The sequence below is a fragment of the Vespula pensylvanica genome, chromosome 10 (genome assembly GCF_014466175.1).
Source record: "Vespula pensylvanica isolate Volc-1 chromosome 10, ASM1446617v1, whole genome shotgun sequence".
In the NCBI taxonomy this organism is placed as follows: domain Eukaryota; kingdom Metazoa; phylum Arthropoda; class Insecta; order Hymenoptera; family Vespidae; genus Vespula; species Vespula pensylvanica.
In genome coordinates, this window is record NC_057694.1 from 1,488,517 (window position 1) to 1,505,967 (window position 17,451).

The 17,451-nt window shown below is 27.7% G+C and overlaps 2 long non-coding RNA genes across 2 annotated transcripts in view; both read right to left on the reverse strand.

The window, feature by feature from the left end:
- Positions 1-445, reverse strand: part of LOC122632586 — an 18,665-nt gene extending 18,220 nt beyond the window's left edge. Inside the window, exon 1 of the long non-coding RNA XR_006327896.1 lies at positions 409-445. This is a non-coding gene — a long non-coding RNA (uncharacterized LOC122632586). The remainder of the gene's footprint in view (positions 1-408) is intronic.
- An 11,537-nt stretch (positions 446-11,982) lies between these two features.
- Positions 11,983-15,639, reverse strand: LOC122632585. Its single transcript, XR_006327895.1, has 3 exons — positions 15,453-15,639; positions 14,410-14,488; positions 11,983-12,243 (listed from the first exon to the last, which is right to left on the reverse strand). It is a non-coding gene; the product is annotated as an uncharacterized LOC122632585 (long non-coding RNA).
- Between the last annotated feature and the right edge of the window lie 1,812 nt (positions 15,640-17,451).

The window sequence follows — 17,451 nt, forward strand, 5'->3', positions numbered from 1 at the left end:
AAAAAAAAAAGAAAGAAAGAAAAGAAAAGAAAGAAAAAACGTAAAAGAAAAGTAAAATGATCGTAAGAAATATTCGCAAAGATGACGACGATAATGATCGAAACGTTCGATTAATAATCGCGATAATATTTATTATAACGTTATTGATAAGCGTTCAATTTAAGAACACGTTTTGTACATAATGTAAAAGCCGTGTCATGATCTCGGCACGCTTTCGAGAAGAATTTTCGACGTGAGAGCCGCACTAACGACGAAAATCTTCAAGAACGAAAGAGAGGAGTGATTAGTGCAAAACTTTATCGACTTAAGGACTCCAAAGTTTTAAACATAAAATGGTAACGTAAAAGTAGCGCGTAACGTCAGAGAGGAAAACTTTAATAAAAGCCGTCGTCGACACATCTGCAAGACTTCTCTCTCTCTCTCTCTCTCTCTCTCTCTCTCTCTCTCTCTCTCTTTCTCTCTCTTTCTTTCTCTCTTTTTATTTCTTTCTTTTCGCGTTGGAAGAAAAAAGGGTTGCAGTGTCGCGATATCACAGTGCAATTATCTCGGTGGAAATGAGCTTTTGAGCTTTGCATAGATGCCTAAAACCGCGTATGCAATACCAAGAAAGCTCTATGTATGTATGAAAGAGGTCGCGGACGGGAAAAGCTCGTATTTATACGTTCAGACGAGATAAAACGATGTCTTAGGGGCACCTGAAGCATTTACGGCATACCCAACGCCACTCTTTTTAAAAGAGATAGAGATAGAGATAGAGAGAGAGAGAGAGAGAGAGAGAGAGAGAAAGAGTGAGGGAGAAATAGAGAGAGAAACTCAAACGGGCAACTCGACATTTTAAAATTCACGAGAAACTTGTTCGCTGGTGAAATTGCAGTAAATACATTATGAAAAATCTCTGTTTTCTTACGTTAAAGAGAAAGAGAGAGAGAGAGGGAGAGAGAGGGAGAGAGAGAGAGAGAACCTTTTCCATCGCCAAGAATTATTTTCCTCTTTTTCTTCATACGTAGAAAGAAAAATTATAATATTACCGGAGCGATATCTTTCAAGAGAAAGAAAAAACAATGATCAATTGCAAATTCACAAGTACGATATTCATAGTAATAAGATCCCTGTAACGTTAGTTAACTACGTCCATGCTCGCTCGAATTCTCTCGGAAATTCGTACCGAGCTTGGTTTCTTTGAAATTAAGAGGTCAGCTGGATGTCAGTTACGATGACGAACGATGTGTATAAGTGCCTATTTCGAGAAGTCCGTTTTTTCTTTCTCCTTTTTTTTCTCTTTTCCATCCTCCTTTTACTTGGTTTTTTCTTCTTCTCTTTTTTTATTTTACAAATTCCGTAAAGCGAATGGTCGAGGAGAAGAAAAGGGGGGAACGAATACGCAAGGTAACGGGATACGAACGGACGACTCTTAAGGGTAAAGAGAGAGTGAGTGAATGAGCATAAGAGAGACAGAGAGAGAGAGAGAGAGAGAGAGAGAGAGAGAGAGAGAGAGTCGAGGAGGTAGGGGTGGAAAGGTGCAAGAGGTGGGGTTCGCTAAGCTGAATAATTCAAGCTCTCATTAGGGCGACAAAAGCACCCTGATGGATAGCTGCTTGGCTTCGTTGGCCGTCGTCTGTATGAGCTCACACACTGTATGATATAGGCGGGTTATGTTTCGCTAGTACGTAAGCGTTTATGTGTTACAGGAGGACCCTATACCTATTGCATTCGCTTGAAATATTATATAAGCCGGGTTGCAAACATATCAGAAAATGATCTACAAGCAACGATTCGGTACTACCGATAATCGTCTCAACGATTTATGACTCATACGAGCGTATCTTTTTGATCTCTCTTTCCTTCGTTATCTTTTTTCCCTTCTTTCTTTTCCTTTCTCAACGCCTAGATTTTCTTTTTTCGATAATCGAATAATAATCGTATCGATAATCACACTCAATATCAATTGTAGTTATCGTGTAAATAGAATACAATAGGAAAACTCGCGATTCTACGAATTCGTATTACCATTATCTTAGATTAAATTTTCAATTCGAAGTTGACGAAGATTTAACGAGACGTTCGCGGCTCGTGAAATACGATCAAATAAATAATATCGTATTTTAAAGGTAAGTAAGTATACGCACGAGTATTTCGCTATCGATCATACTGATTCGTTATTCAACACGCAAGCCGTATTATAAACTCGATCACTCTCAGGCACTCAGTTTTATTTCAGCAATCACGAGGCGAACGCTTGCCAGACTGCATCGAAATCAAGCACGTCGAAATGATGAATTTTTTAAGTAACGCGATAGCTAAGAGAAAAAGTGAAAGAGAGAGAGAAAGAGAAAGAGAAAGAGAGAAAGAAAGAAAGAAAGAAAGAAAGAAAGAAAGAAAGAGAGAGAACATCGCGATATCATTCCGCTCTCGCTATTACGTTCTTTTATTTGCACAATTCCAGAGTCGGAGTCGCAGACGGCAAAGTCCTTAAGCACGATAAATATCGTCTTCTTTCCTCGTCGTAGTAAACCCTCCTCCTCCTCCTCCTCCTCCACCTCCATCTCCTCCTCTTCCTCCTCCTCTTCTTTCTCCTCCTCATTTCTTTTTTCTTTCTCTTCTTTCTCTTTCCATCCCACTCGAGCCATCTCACCCCCTCTTTCCTTTTTTGTTTTATTTCGGATGTTCTTTCATTTCTTAAAAGGTTCCCGGTGATAATTAGCACAATGCGCGGCCACATTAATTATTAGCCGTGCTAATTACCCGAGGATAAATCGCTTGGTAAGGGGGTAGACGAAAGAGGAGGGGAGTTGGAGCGTAAGAGGGTAGGACGCTCGAGAGGACGTAAAGGGAGGGGATATAGTGGGCGGAGAGGCCCATTACCGTTATTGCTGCAACAAACCGTCCAACAACAGCGATAAATACGACCGAGAGGCTGGCGTTACAAATGTCTCTCTGAGTTATGATTATTTAGCGCCGCTCGCCGTAGTCGGCCCCGTTTCGTTGGTGGCCTGCAACAAACCACCTATTCTCCCTCCTCACCTCCTACCTCCTACCTCCTACTCTCTTGCTTTTCTATTCGAGTTTATATATATCTACATACATACATACATACATACATACATACATACATATATACATATCTGTAATACACCACGTCGTCGACGAGTAGTATTGTCTTTAATGTACTTTTCTTCTTTCTTTCTTTCTTTCTTTCTTTCTTTCTAATTTGACGATAATATTTTATGATACTCTTTAAGATTTCTTTTTTTTTCTTTCTTTTCTTTTTTTTTTCCTTTCTTTCTTTCTCTCTGTCTGTCTGTCTGTCTGTCTGTCTGTCTGTCTGTCTGTCTGTCTGTCTGTCTGTCTATCTGTCTGTCTCTTTCTTTCTCTGATTCGTTCTTTATCGATCATCGATTTAAAAGATCGAATTTTTGGAATCGATCGTATTAATCGAGTTAATAGTTCGACGTTATTTTCGAAATTATTTTCTTTAATTGAATTTAATCCTATACCAATTGAATGATCTTGTTCTGACGTCGAAGATCTTTATTCATTTAAATTCTTTCGTCAAATAAATCCGTGATAATAAACTAGCAAGTTTATACATTACGAACGTAACATTAACGTTACGTTAAGGTTTCAGAATATGAAATGAATTATTTTTATTCGAGAGGGGTTATATTATTTACAATTCAAATGCGACTCGGTATTACAATGAAACAGCTCGGTCACGTTTTCTTTTTAATACAAAGTAACGCGAATGATATTGTAATAAATGCTACGAGATTAGAATCTCGTATTCTCTCTCTCTCTCTCTCTCTTTCTCTTTTCGAAAGAAAAAAAATAAAAAAAAACGAGGAATCATAGTGTTGGTGGAGGAAAACATAAAAAAGGTTTTTAATTGACGTTTCTTGTTTCTTCTTTTTTATTTTTATTTATTTATTTATTTTTTTTTTTATTTTGTTTAAGCAGATTTCTCACTTCGACAAATTCCTTTCGTTAATCGTTCTGATGAACCTTTTTTATGAAGTCAACATCTTCGTCTGGTTTACGTAATGTATTTTTTTTTTTTGTGAATTTATTAGCACGTTACGTCTATAATCGATCTAATCGTTAAATTTTAACGAGCATTAACAAATTTCAACTCCATTTGTAAAAGATCTTATAAATTAATGCTCTCTCTCTCTCTCTCTCTCTCTCTCTCTCTCTCTCTCTCTCTCTCTCTCTTTCTCTCTCTAATATCACGATATTTTTATTGTATTTCTATAGAAAAAATATATAAAAGTAAATGAATATTTAATATCTATATAATTTTATATTTAAAGTAGTACAACAAGTTTAGTGAAATTAATGTTGCACATAAGTGTTTCGCTGTATAATGCAAATCGAGCAGAAAGGATATAAGTGAGGTATATGTTAAGGTAACTATATGTTACTGGCATGTTTACTAATTGGACCATTAAAGTAGTACAAGTAAATTACTCCTTTGAAGTCGCATACTTAAATAGTACACGTCAACTACTCAAGAATGAATAAAATAATAGCAATGCAATTGCAGATATATGGTTTTAACAAATCTATCGACAATTTTTGGATAAATTATATTCATTGCATTTCTTTAATTGATTCTATACAAACTAATGTAAGTACTTTGTTATTCGGTTTATAATCATTATTAACGAATATTTAAACAGATCGATCGAATGAGATAATTCTTCTGAAACCTATTAGAAAAAAATCATCATCGTGTTTACAATGCAATTATAAAATTAAATACTTTTACCTTTTTTTGCATTAAATGTAATATTACATTGTTCTTTCTAAACTCTGATTTAATTTCATTTTCTTTATAACATTTTTACGTGTACATGTATATGTACCATAAAAGCAATTATTATCAAAGTAAAAACCGATTAGTAAGCAAGAGATCTACTGTTATCGACTGGATTTTATTTGTGAAAGTATGACTTTGCTGGTACGATCAAACTAACTTTTACCGACTAAGGTTTTATCTAATAAGACGAGTCTACTGCTCACCGATCGGTATAATAAAAATTTACTAAACCGACTGTGCTAAAACAGCTCTCTTCTTCTAAATTAAATTTGATATTAAATTTATATTGATGAAAATTATTTTTATGTTTACAATTTTAATCGAAAAAATTGTTTATCATGTAACTTCTTCGTACATTTAATCATTAAAATAATTATATTTTTTATACGTAAGTATATACAATAGATGTTATTTTTTTATATTTGCATAAGATTTGTATATTTAAAAAGATTTTCCTTCTTTTACAAATATAATGATCCTCACAAGATTAATATCCCCTTAAAACAAAACAAAAAAAAAAAAAAGAATATGTACATTTTATATATATGTGATATTCATTAGAATAGAGACGTAAAAAAAAGCATATTAATTAATCTTATCATAAAATCTTAACGTATGTAATTATTTATTTATTTTTTTTTTTATTATAAATAAACTCGATCGTTCAATAAAAAATATTGAATCTAAGAAAAGATTCGTGGTATACCTCATTATATTCTTTATGATTTACAGTTGATTATATTCTTATATATAATTAGTTCAATTTTTATTGCGTAAATATTTATATCTTATATATTATAAATTTTTAATGAAAGATTCAAAAAAAAAAAAAAAAAAAAAAAAAAGAAAAAGAAAAAGAAGAAAACAATTCAAATTAAAATAACTTAATAATTCGGTATATATTAAACAACTGTTTTCAAGCATCGTGAATAATCTACAATGTTTTCCAGCTAACATGATAATATTAAAATCGTATATAAATATTCCATAGAATGGAAATTTTCATACTTAAAATGCATGGTCATTCCGTGACTATGTAATTGTGAGTTCATACGTATAATCTTTTAGACACGACCATGTTTCTTATTTTTCAAGAGTTACTCATTCAATGTTTTAACATTATATCGACACTAATATTTTACCAGTGCATTACAATTTCTGTTATCGAGAACCTGCTCAGTAAAAAAAATAGTGTACGTGATGTCCAATTATTCTTTTTTTTTCCATTTTATTTTTGGAAAGGAAGATGAGATCAGAATAGAAAGGAAAATAAAATCGTAAAAAAAAAATAATTGATAACGAGCGAATTGTTTACAAATTAAACTTGAAACTCAATATGCTTTTAAGAAGACCAAATATGAACAATTACATTTAACCTCATTTTAATATAATAATAAACTTGACGCGAAGTGATTTGGATGAGCTTAAAATAATATCTAGTATTATTTTCACATCATCGAGTTCATCGACTGATTCCAAATAATAAAATCACCGAAGTATATAATTTACAAATAAGTTAATCTTGAACATTGCGTGCTTTCGACATACTAAAGAGAAAATAAAAAAAAAAGAAAAGAAAAAACAGTGATCTCGATATTTTTCTCACTTTTGTAATGATGCATCTATCGATTTAAGTTTATTAATGAAGATTATTTAATGAGTAAATTCAATGCAAATCTTTGGACAGTCGTTATTTCATATATACAAGCCGGTAAACTAATACTGATATTAGCAAAATCATCAACTGAAAGTGCTTCATGAAAGACCAATCAACGAATAAGTTATCACTAAAAGAACAAAGAAGCTGTTGAGTATAATTTTATTTGTTCTTGAGACAGATCCATTCGGCTGTCATGATTAAATATAATTAAAAATAAAAAATTAATATCGGGTTTCGACGATAAAACTACGCTTTGAATTCGACGACCGATTTTACGAATTAACTGCAGATAGAAAGTTTTCAAGAAAACATTTTTAAACTTCGTATAGGAACAAAGAAATCGATACAAACGACGTATTTTTCTGTTTCTTTTTCATTCTTTCTTTCTTTTTTCCTTTTATTCCTGTATAAAGCTTCGTATTTTTGTAAAACACGTAGTTGTTTCGCGGTAATATTTTTTCCTTTTCTTTCTTTTTCTTTTCTTTTCTTTTCTTTTCTTTCAATTCAAAGGATTAATTTATTAATCTTTTAAACTAAAGAAGTCAGTCGTCAGCAACGCGTTTTGTATCTACTCATTATTGGATTTATAGAAAATTCTAAGATTTATGGTTTACGTAAAAAGGAAAATTATAATAAATCAATTATTCGAGATTTTACATGCGGTGCCTATTCAATAATACAAACAAAAAGATTTCAAGGACTGAGCATAGGAATGGAATAAATCCAATCAGAATTACCCCCTCCTTCTCATAGTCCAGGACCAGTTTTAAGACTTCATAGACCACCATGAACCAATTCCAAATGGTAGTTTTGTCATTGGTAGCTCGATAAACTTCTCCAAAGGTCTGTATCCCAGATGATCTGTAGCCTTGGTTAAAAAATTATTTCGCTAAATATTCCATGCAGAAATAAAAAACGAAAAAGAAAACAAGAAAAGAACAATTTATCTAGATCATTGTTCTCTCTCTCTCTCTCTTTTTTTTTTTTTTTTGTTAATACGTTTAAAAACTTACAATATTCGAGATTAAAATATTTGTTAATTTATTATATACTGTACGATTTACAATTGGAATCAGTGAATGAATACGATGACGATAAATAATAACAGACATTATTCTACGCTCATTCAAATTACTTCGTGTCTAGTTTATGCCTATAAAATGGTAGCAAACGTTTATTTATGGATTTTTTCACTTCTCTCAATGCATAATATTATTTATATTATATTTCATGATTAATTCTTACAAGTCTATTAACTTAAGCATATCTCTCTTTTATTTCAAATTTATAAGAAACCATACTTCCTCGTTTAAAATGACGAAAAAATGTTTAAGAATATTAAAGTGCGAAGTATGTTTTTTATACGATTTCTTATTTAATGTTAATAAATTTATCAAATTTCTATTTGTTCGTGGATCATTATGCACAAATGACAAAATGACAAGGTACCAAATATATTTCATTTTCAATATTTTTATTTTTATGATATTAATAATAACAAGAAATAGAAAGAAAGAGAGAGGAAATATATTCGTAAAAGAAGAGAATATCGATAAACAAAGTTTGACAGAATCGAAGAGTATTCATCTTTTTATTTTATTGTTATTCTAAAAAGTCTGAACAAAAAACGTATGGGATGAATTATAATAATTAAAACATCCTCCACGTACAAGAAACATAGTATCGACTATGTATATGTATAATTAGTCACGAATACAAACTAAATGATTGCATTACTGAGATAAAAAAAAAAAAAAAAAAAAGAGAGAAACTGGATTTCAAGTCGACTTCTAATCAAGTCTTTGCAAAGAAATAAAAACGAATGTCTTAACAAAAAATGATATATCTTGTAGGTCATTCGAGTTATAATAGTAATTCATCATCCACTTACGATGAGGCAACGATTTTTGTTCTCTCTCTCTCTCTCTCTCTCTCTCTCTCTCTCTCTCTCTGTGTGTAGCTATCTTTTTTTTTATTGAATCACTAGAAAATAAAATTTTTGATTTATTATTTATCTATAAACGTATATATTTATGTTTATACATTCGTACATTTATGAAATAATTTTCTTTTATGGATTTCTACATATATGTATATATGTATATATATAGCTTCACAAAAAAAAAAAAAAAAAGAAAAAAATCCAACTCCAATTCGATATCTAATCTTTATATATTTAATAATAAATTTATTAACTCACTCTTACTATATTATAACTATATGTTAATTATTATGTTTATTATATATTATTCATATATCTTAATTATTATTAATTATTATTTATTTTAAGAGGAATTATATTATATAACGAATATTATAATTAAATGTGAATTTTTCTGTTCATTATATATTATTTATATATCTTAATTATTATATTCATTTGAAGATAAACTTATTTGTATATGTATTAAATACGTATTTTCGAAGAAAGTTCATGTTACAGAATAAGATAAAAGACGTATCTGAGGACGAGAGGAAAGGAGAAAAGAAATATTCGTAATTAAAACGCATAATCATACGTAATCATACATTATACATAATATATTTTTTTTTTACACTCACTACGTTTTAATTCACAGACATATCATTATTCAAAGTATAATTATTAAACTCTCTCAATATTACGTTCAATAGTATTCTCTGCACGAGAATGATTTATTCAACGTTTCAACGTTTCAATAATTCAACGAACTAACGGAATTCGTTTTACTAATACGACATTAAAAATTCTATTCTACCTACTAGAAGTCATAGTAAAACAGAATAATATAATCAATTAGAACGAAGTTAGTAATAAGATAGTAAAATAAAATAAAATAAACAAATTCGATAATCATAATCGATGCGTGCATTAAGAACAAAAAAAAAGAGAGTACAAATTGTTAATTGATATTAGAAACCCCCCCCCCAAAAAAAAAAAAAAACATAAATAAGTACTTCGATCGTGATTAATAGAAGCTAAAGATTTTTATGTTAATTTTTTTGTTATCTTCCTTATTTGTTTCAATAAAAAATTATTTTCTACCGATTGAATAATAATCCCACACCCTTTTTAATTTTTCCCATTTCATTTTGTATTCATATTTACTATTTATTTATTATTTTCAAATTTTTCTTTCCAAGCACTTATTATTTCCTATTCCTATATAAAATTCGAATTGTAAAATAATAATTTAATCATAAATCTATATGCGTAATTATAGGTAATTATTTTATTATTTTTATCGCTCAATAAAAATATTAATAAGAAGTTTCTTATGTACTGTATTATTTCGTACACACTTTTATTGCATAAAAGTGAAAAGTAGAATGATATTTTTCAAAGACTCTCAGAGTTAAAAAAAATGTACTAAAAGATAAACAAGTTTTTGTTACTAATCCCCACCCCTCACTCTCATTCTACCCCCACTCTTATAAAAATTATTTTATAACGATACTGGTACATTGATGTTTAATTTTTTTCCAATCGTAAGCGCAAGCGTTACTTTTTACTTCAAATTTTAAACGTACGCGTTTTCGAACAGTTCGTAAAAAATTAAAATAAAGTTGTGTTAAAATAATTACATTTTCTCTCAAATCATCATATCGATATATATCTTGTATAAATACTTAAATACATTATCTCTATTCTATCACGCTGCTGGTGTATTTGTATTTAAGAACTGATTGTGAACTGATCGTTATGTAAGTATGATTATCATTGTTTTTTTATAGAAAAACTGATACGATCAAATCAACTTTCTTTTTCTCCTAAGAGAAACGCTACGTAGATTTTCACGTGATAATACGCGAAATGATATTTTTCTAATACTCGATCAATATTTACGCATCTATCTAAAATAATTTATTCTAATAACAAATCGATGATAAAGTTATTTAAAAGAAATTAATAATAGAATATATTTATATTCCATTGCATAAAATATTACAATTCTTTGTTATTCTTTTATCTTGCTATATTGTTCTTTATCTTAAATTATGAAGATTTAAAGATAATAATTTTTATTCAATGATAATAAATATTATATACTGATAGAAATATTATATGCATAAAAAATATTATATGTATCTATATAATTTTAAAACAGATATTAAAATGAATATATTAAATATTAAATAATTAAATATTAGGTAATTAAATCTGTCTGATAAAGGAAAAGAGCAATTTCAGCATTTTCTATGAAACTCTATTCCTAGATTAACGTAGATGTTAATGCTAATATATATTATATAAAGATGATTTATTATTAAATATTGTTTAATAATAATATTTGTATTATTGAATAATATTATAAAATATTATTTAATAATACCAATATATAATATTGTAAAGATTGTAAAAGTACTTAATATTAAAAATGTTATGAAATATTATAACAGAAATAATTTAATCTTGTGTAAGATTAAACGTTGGCCAACTTGTTTTCTTTCCTGTTTTTTTTTCTTTTTTTTTGCATAACGTCTTATTATATAACATTCAATTTTATATTTTATTTCTTCACATTATCTAAATAGCACGTTCGAAAAGAGTTGTCCGATTAATATAAAATCATTTTATAATTAAAAGATAAGAGAATAATGTAATTAAAGAAGCATTTATAATAATTGTACGAATTATACTTAACAAACTAATAGCCACCTGTAAACATAAAATATTTAAAACATTTTATAATTAAATAAGAAACGATCAAAGTAATTAGCAAATTTCATATAATAGATCGGCAGCCACCTGAAAACGTCTAAACCAATTTATGATTAAATAAGAAGCAATTAAAATAATTAAATAATTAAGAATAACAACATTAATATATAAATTTTATGTAATGAAACAGTTGTGCACATAAAAAATTTAAAGTATTATTACTTTCTGAAAATAAAACATATATTATAATAGCAATTATTTTATACACACACACACACACACACACACACGAAAATAATAACAAACGAACGTACAAAAATATAAATAAATAAAAAAATTGCGTACCAAATTGTCAATAACTGTAATACAAATACAATTACAAATATATATATATATATATATATATATATATATATATATATATATATATTCAAGATAGGTTATGAAAAAAATTATAAAAAAAAAAAATAATTGTGAATATTCCATAACTACTACGAATTAATTTAAGTCGGGTTAAAAAAGAAAAAAAAAAAAGAAAGATGTAAAAATAGAAAAACTGATAAATTATTGCGTAATATAATTACCATATTAAAAGATAATTTTTTGTACTGCAATAACTACGTATATAACGTATAATTAGATCTTATAAATAAATCAGATTTTTAATTATCCGATAGATCACATATACATTATTTTATCATGTATATATTAACAGAGAGTATGTAATTACATCAAATGTGTGGTATAAAGATTATATTATTTATATATGTATAAGATACTATTTTATCTTTTTCTAAATTATACAACAATGTAGTAATGGAATTTTAATGATTTTATAATCTCACGTATTTTGAGTATCTCTACGAAAAAATAATGCAATACGAAATATTAAAGATAAAATTAACATTTATTACATTAAGCAGTGCTCCCTGTGATATAAATAGATTATAATATTGACCTTTCATTATCGGCATGATGGGCCTCAGAGAAATTTTTAATTTTGCACTTACTACTTAAGAAGTTCTGCGATGGCTCCAAAACACTCGACTCCCTCGTAATAGATCGAATGTTATCGTGAAGTAGATTGAATTATTAAAGTGTAGAATCGATGAATCATTGATTAATCTATAATTAAAAAGATGCAGAAACCGATTAATTATATGTTCCATATCAAAAGAATATGTTTAATGTTTACGAAAATGATTAAAAAATATGATTTGAATAATGAACGTAAAGCGATAAAGATTAAACTAAAAAAAAAAAAAAATTCCTTGTAATTATATCTAGACGAAGCTTTACAGTAATTGATGAAAATGATTAGGAAAAACAATCGAGAAATTTTTATCGGTGAAAACACTGACTCTAATTCACGATTTATCTTATCTTTAAAACAACTTATATAGTTGTCAAACAATCAAACTATTTCGTACAAACACTGACTCTAAAATCGCATTGCACACAATCAACAACTAAAGATTTGTTGAATCAAAATTGTTAAAGCAAGCTGTACTGTATACTTTTGTAATTTTTATATTATTTTATAAATTATATTATTCATATCAGACTATTTTAAATTGTAAACTTATACTACATATCTTGTCTGTTTTAATAATAATAATAAAAAAAATTAAAAGAAAAATGAAAACATTGAAAAGATATTACCGCAAGCATTTAATTTTAATTTTAATAAATTTAATTTAAAGCCATGTATATTAAAATAAATGAAGAAAAGCAAACAATTAAAATCACTATGTATCTATTTTATTTATTTGCAAAAGTATACTAATTGCATGAATACCTATAAATAAAAGTAAATATAGTATTACAGTAAAACTAAACAAGGAGCAATAAAATTGAAATAATGATATTTATGATATTAACTAAACGATTAAACATATCTTGAAATTTTATTTTACTTTAATTTAAGACATATTTTTTATTGCTCTTTATATTTCTTAATATTTTCTAAATTCAATAAAACATGTTTGAAAAAGTTTTTTAATAAACGGATCATCAGCCTTCAATCCAACAGTGAGTACGTTGTATAATGTAAAATACATTATACAAAATGTTTATGATTCCTATTATCAAATCTCACCATTTGCAATTACAGATTGCTGCATTTGAAGATCCATTTCTGAATTTATTAAGAAAAATATATATATCATAAAAGTCCCGGACATAATACAGCTTATTATAAAATTATATTAAAACATATCAAGTCGTACAACACAATAGATAGTCCATTAAAATCAATGTCCAACTTTTCATTACTTAAAATTTAATGAAAATTTCTTAAAAATAAACTTATTTATATACACTGTACACGAAGAATAGCAGAAAAAATGACATAAAATTGTTATTAAATGTATACAAGTCGATATATATTAGTTGAATATGAATAATTAAAACCAAACAAAATTCAAGATTACGTTACTTTTACATACTATATAAGAAGATATTATTCCAAAATATTATTAATATATAAAAATAGAATATAAAAAGATAAGAATAAAATTAAATGTATTTATGTATATAAATATGATAAGTGTACGTACATACATAATCTGTATACATGATCTGCGTACTCAATATCGACTAGGTATGTTAATCTTTATTAGTATCAATTAATATTTAATTTTATATTAATTGATATTTAATTGAAATTTCTTAAAGCTAAACTTAATTATATTCAGTACATACGAAGAGCAACAGAAAAGAATAAATGGCAGTTGAATATATATTGAATATGTTTAAATCAACAAATTGGTTAAATGCGATGGATAAGAACCAAACAAAATTCATGTATGTTATTAATATAAGATAAAAATGATGTATGTATGTATATAAATGTGTGTACGTATATACATAACCTGTATATCCAGCACACACAGACACACACACACACACATATATATATAAAGCTTATGAAACATATATAATATAAATAAGAAGCTAATAAATAAGAATCACAATAAACAAAGCAAGTCTGAACACGTTTCGAAACATATATACAGAAACGAAACAAAAAAAAAAATGTCAAGGACGATGTCTTGATCGGCTTTTATAATTTATTATATTTTTGTTTAATTATGTTATGTTAATCAAGCCACATATATATTTCCGTAATAAAATTTTATTTTGCAGCTTATTAACAACTACAAAAATAAGTAAAAAACGTATTTGCAAATGATGAGGTAACCTCCAAACTATTATTTATATATATATTATAATGTTGTTTTTCTTTCGTTAAGAGCTTTTCTATAAATATTTAAAAAGAGATAGACTTACGTATACGTTCCATGCGATACTGTTGATAGAATTCTTAGCGTAACTGCGTAATCTCTCAATTCATACATTTCTTGGAAAACTGAAAAATATTAAAAGATATTATTAGAAAATATTATTAGATATGAATAGAGTAGAAAATTAATTACGTGGATATCCATACGTGTGCAGAATGTATTAATAAGTGTATATGTTCGTAAGAATATCTATACGTATATGTATATATATCGTATGTAATTGTATACTTACACGTGTGTGTATGGTGTATGTGTGTGTGTGTGTGTGTGTACACATTATATAATATATATAAGACGAAATACGATCGAAAAGGATTATGCAATAAAAGATTATTAATTAGAACATCGTTAATAGACGAGAAATGTATCGATATTAAGAAAATATAAGCAGAAAATTCGAAATATAAAGCATCTCTGAGGAACACCGGGACGTTAATTTTATTTTCGCAAATATCTTTTAAACGAGACGATGCTACGAGTTCCGAATATTCACAGATCAAAATCGCGTTTTCGGTAATCGACTGATATATAAAATAAGGCTGTACACTAATAGAAACGGTATATAAATTAAACGTAATTAACGACATAACAAAGCACTGCTACCGGTATCACAAAACAATTACAAATGGCGGACTTACCAACAATAAGAGTACTCAATAGACTAGTGCGCATGTGCGATATGCCACCTTTGTAATTGTCCTTTACGAAGCTTCTAATTTTTCGATCTATTATATGAAAATATCGAAACATTAAAAATATGATATACGAACTTAAAAACTAATGAAATAGATCTCTCGTTACTCCAAACAATGAAAATTAATCATTAGAATTCGATATCTATAAAAGTAAAGCTCAAAAACGTGAAAAAAAGTTGTAATATAAATGTTTATACGTAATTATTTTTTTCGCACGAATATCTTTCTCGACGATATCACTACTAGTTGAAAATATCGATTGGATATCATTTATTTTGGGAATTGATTAGTATATTGAAAGATCCTTCTACGTTTGAAAATATATAATAATTACCTGTAATTAACGAGATGACAAAGCTTCGTTTTCAATCTTGAGCAGCACGTACGAATTTTGAAGAGCGCTGATTGGTTGGTATGAGTGAACACTTTCGAGGACACACACGTAATGTGATATCTTACGTATATCACGTGATTATACCTACGAATTAACCTATTAATTTTTATATACAAACAAAGATATATTATATATAAATATTCTATTAAGGCGAAATAATTGTATAATTCACTATTACAATTACGCAATCGTCGTATAAGAAAATCTCGTTCCAGTAGATTTTTCTATATAAAGTACGAAATAAATAATATAAAATATATAATGTATACAAATGTATGCATATTGCAAATATTACTCTTTCATATATCACACGACTTCGTGTACGTAAGAAAGTTCTGCTTTAAGAAGTATAATTGCGTATCTCGTGTAATATAAAGATAGAGTAGACTACACGCGAAGAAGAACCGAAGTAGACTGATTCGATTGATTGCTGCCAACAAATTGTGAGGAGATATAAACAACTTACCTTGTATACATTCTCTCTGTTTCTCTCTCTCTCTCGCTCTCCCTCTCTCCCTCTCTTTCATTCTTCCATTCTTTCTTTTTCTATTCCTCTTATTCTTCCTCTCTTTCGTCCTCTATTTACCAGGTACAAAGTCAATATAATTTATAGATTTCAAAACATTGTATAGCCCGTATATTGATCCGTAACAAATACACTGGTCCAATAATATTTAATTAAATAATTTATTCGTCTAAAATATATTTTCGTAAAACTGTACTATCGGAGTAAAATTATAAATATATATTACATTTATAGATATATACTATATATTAAAAAAATATTTAACGAATGTGAACGTGCAAATATTTAATGTAATATGAACAAGTTTTTATTAACGTTGCATGCATTGACGAGTATTTTTTTCTAAGCGATCAAGGTATTACAAATTTGCAGACTCGTATTACAATTGGATCTATATTATTTTTATATTTTTTACATTTTCCACTCGTCAATTAAATTTATAGCAGGTATAAAAAGTGTTTTTACGTTCATAACTTTTAAATATAAATTGACGATATCCAAATATTTCACGAAACGGATATTGATATATTTATTTGTCATCTAAATTTTTCCTACATCTGATCATTAATGTAATCGCAGTAATATTGCACATTTCAATATACATACGATTTGAAGAGGTCTGTTTGATAAGTATTACTTTTTTCACAGATAAAATGTTTTTCACGATCTTATCGGTTTTTTTTTTTTTTTTATATTTTCATTCGTATTGCATTGGTTTGTAAAATATGGGAGATTAGAAAGAATCTCGAAAAAATATCTTTGCATATAAATTGTTTATCAAAATTATATAACGACTTCATCGTGCAGATTGATTTTTTATATTGTTTATAAGTACAAGGCAAATTTATAATGTTATATATCGTAACGAATGAAACGATGTTTGTGTTTTTTATTGAGAAATGATTACTTTTAACATTTTCTTACTCCTCTTATATTTTAACGGTATGCATAATTAATTCGTAAGAAACAACGAACTCGACAGTTGCGTATATCATTCTGCAATTTTTTATTATTCAAATGATTGTCTCGTAAAGTCATAGTAAGAATATATGGACAATTCTCAAGGTAAGATAATTTTGTCGACATGGTAAATACTTTTCATAAACGAATATTTCATTCTTTTTAAAAATATCAGCGATACATATTAAATGAAAGATAGGGACAACGTGCGTCATTTCGATAAGAAATTCAGATGTGATATCTATTTGTGTAAAAAGCGAAATTATTGTAGATATAATATTGAGATACTAGACATTCTTATATCTTTCTTTTTTCTTTATTTTTATTTTATGTTTGTATTTCCCCTTTAGTTTCTCTTTTTTCATTCCTTATTCCGTTCACTCCATTCATCTTTTGTTACGTAGTGGTTTAACATTGTTCAACTTATAAGATATTTCAATCAATCAATTTTCT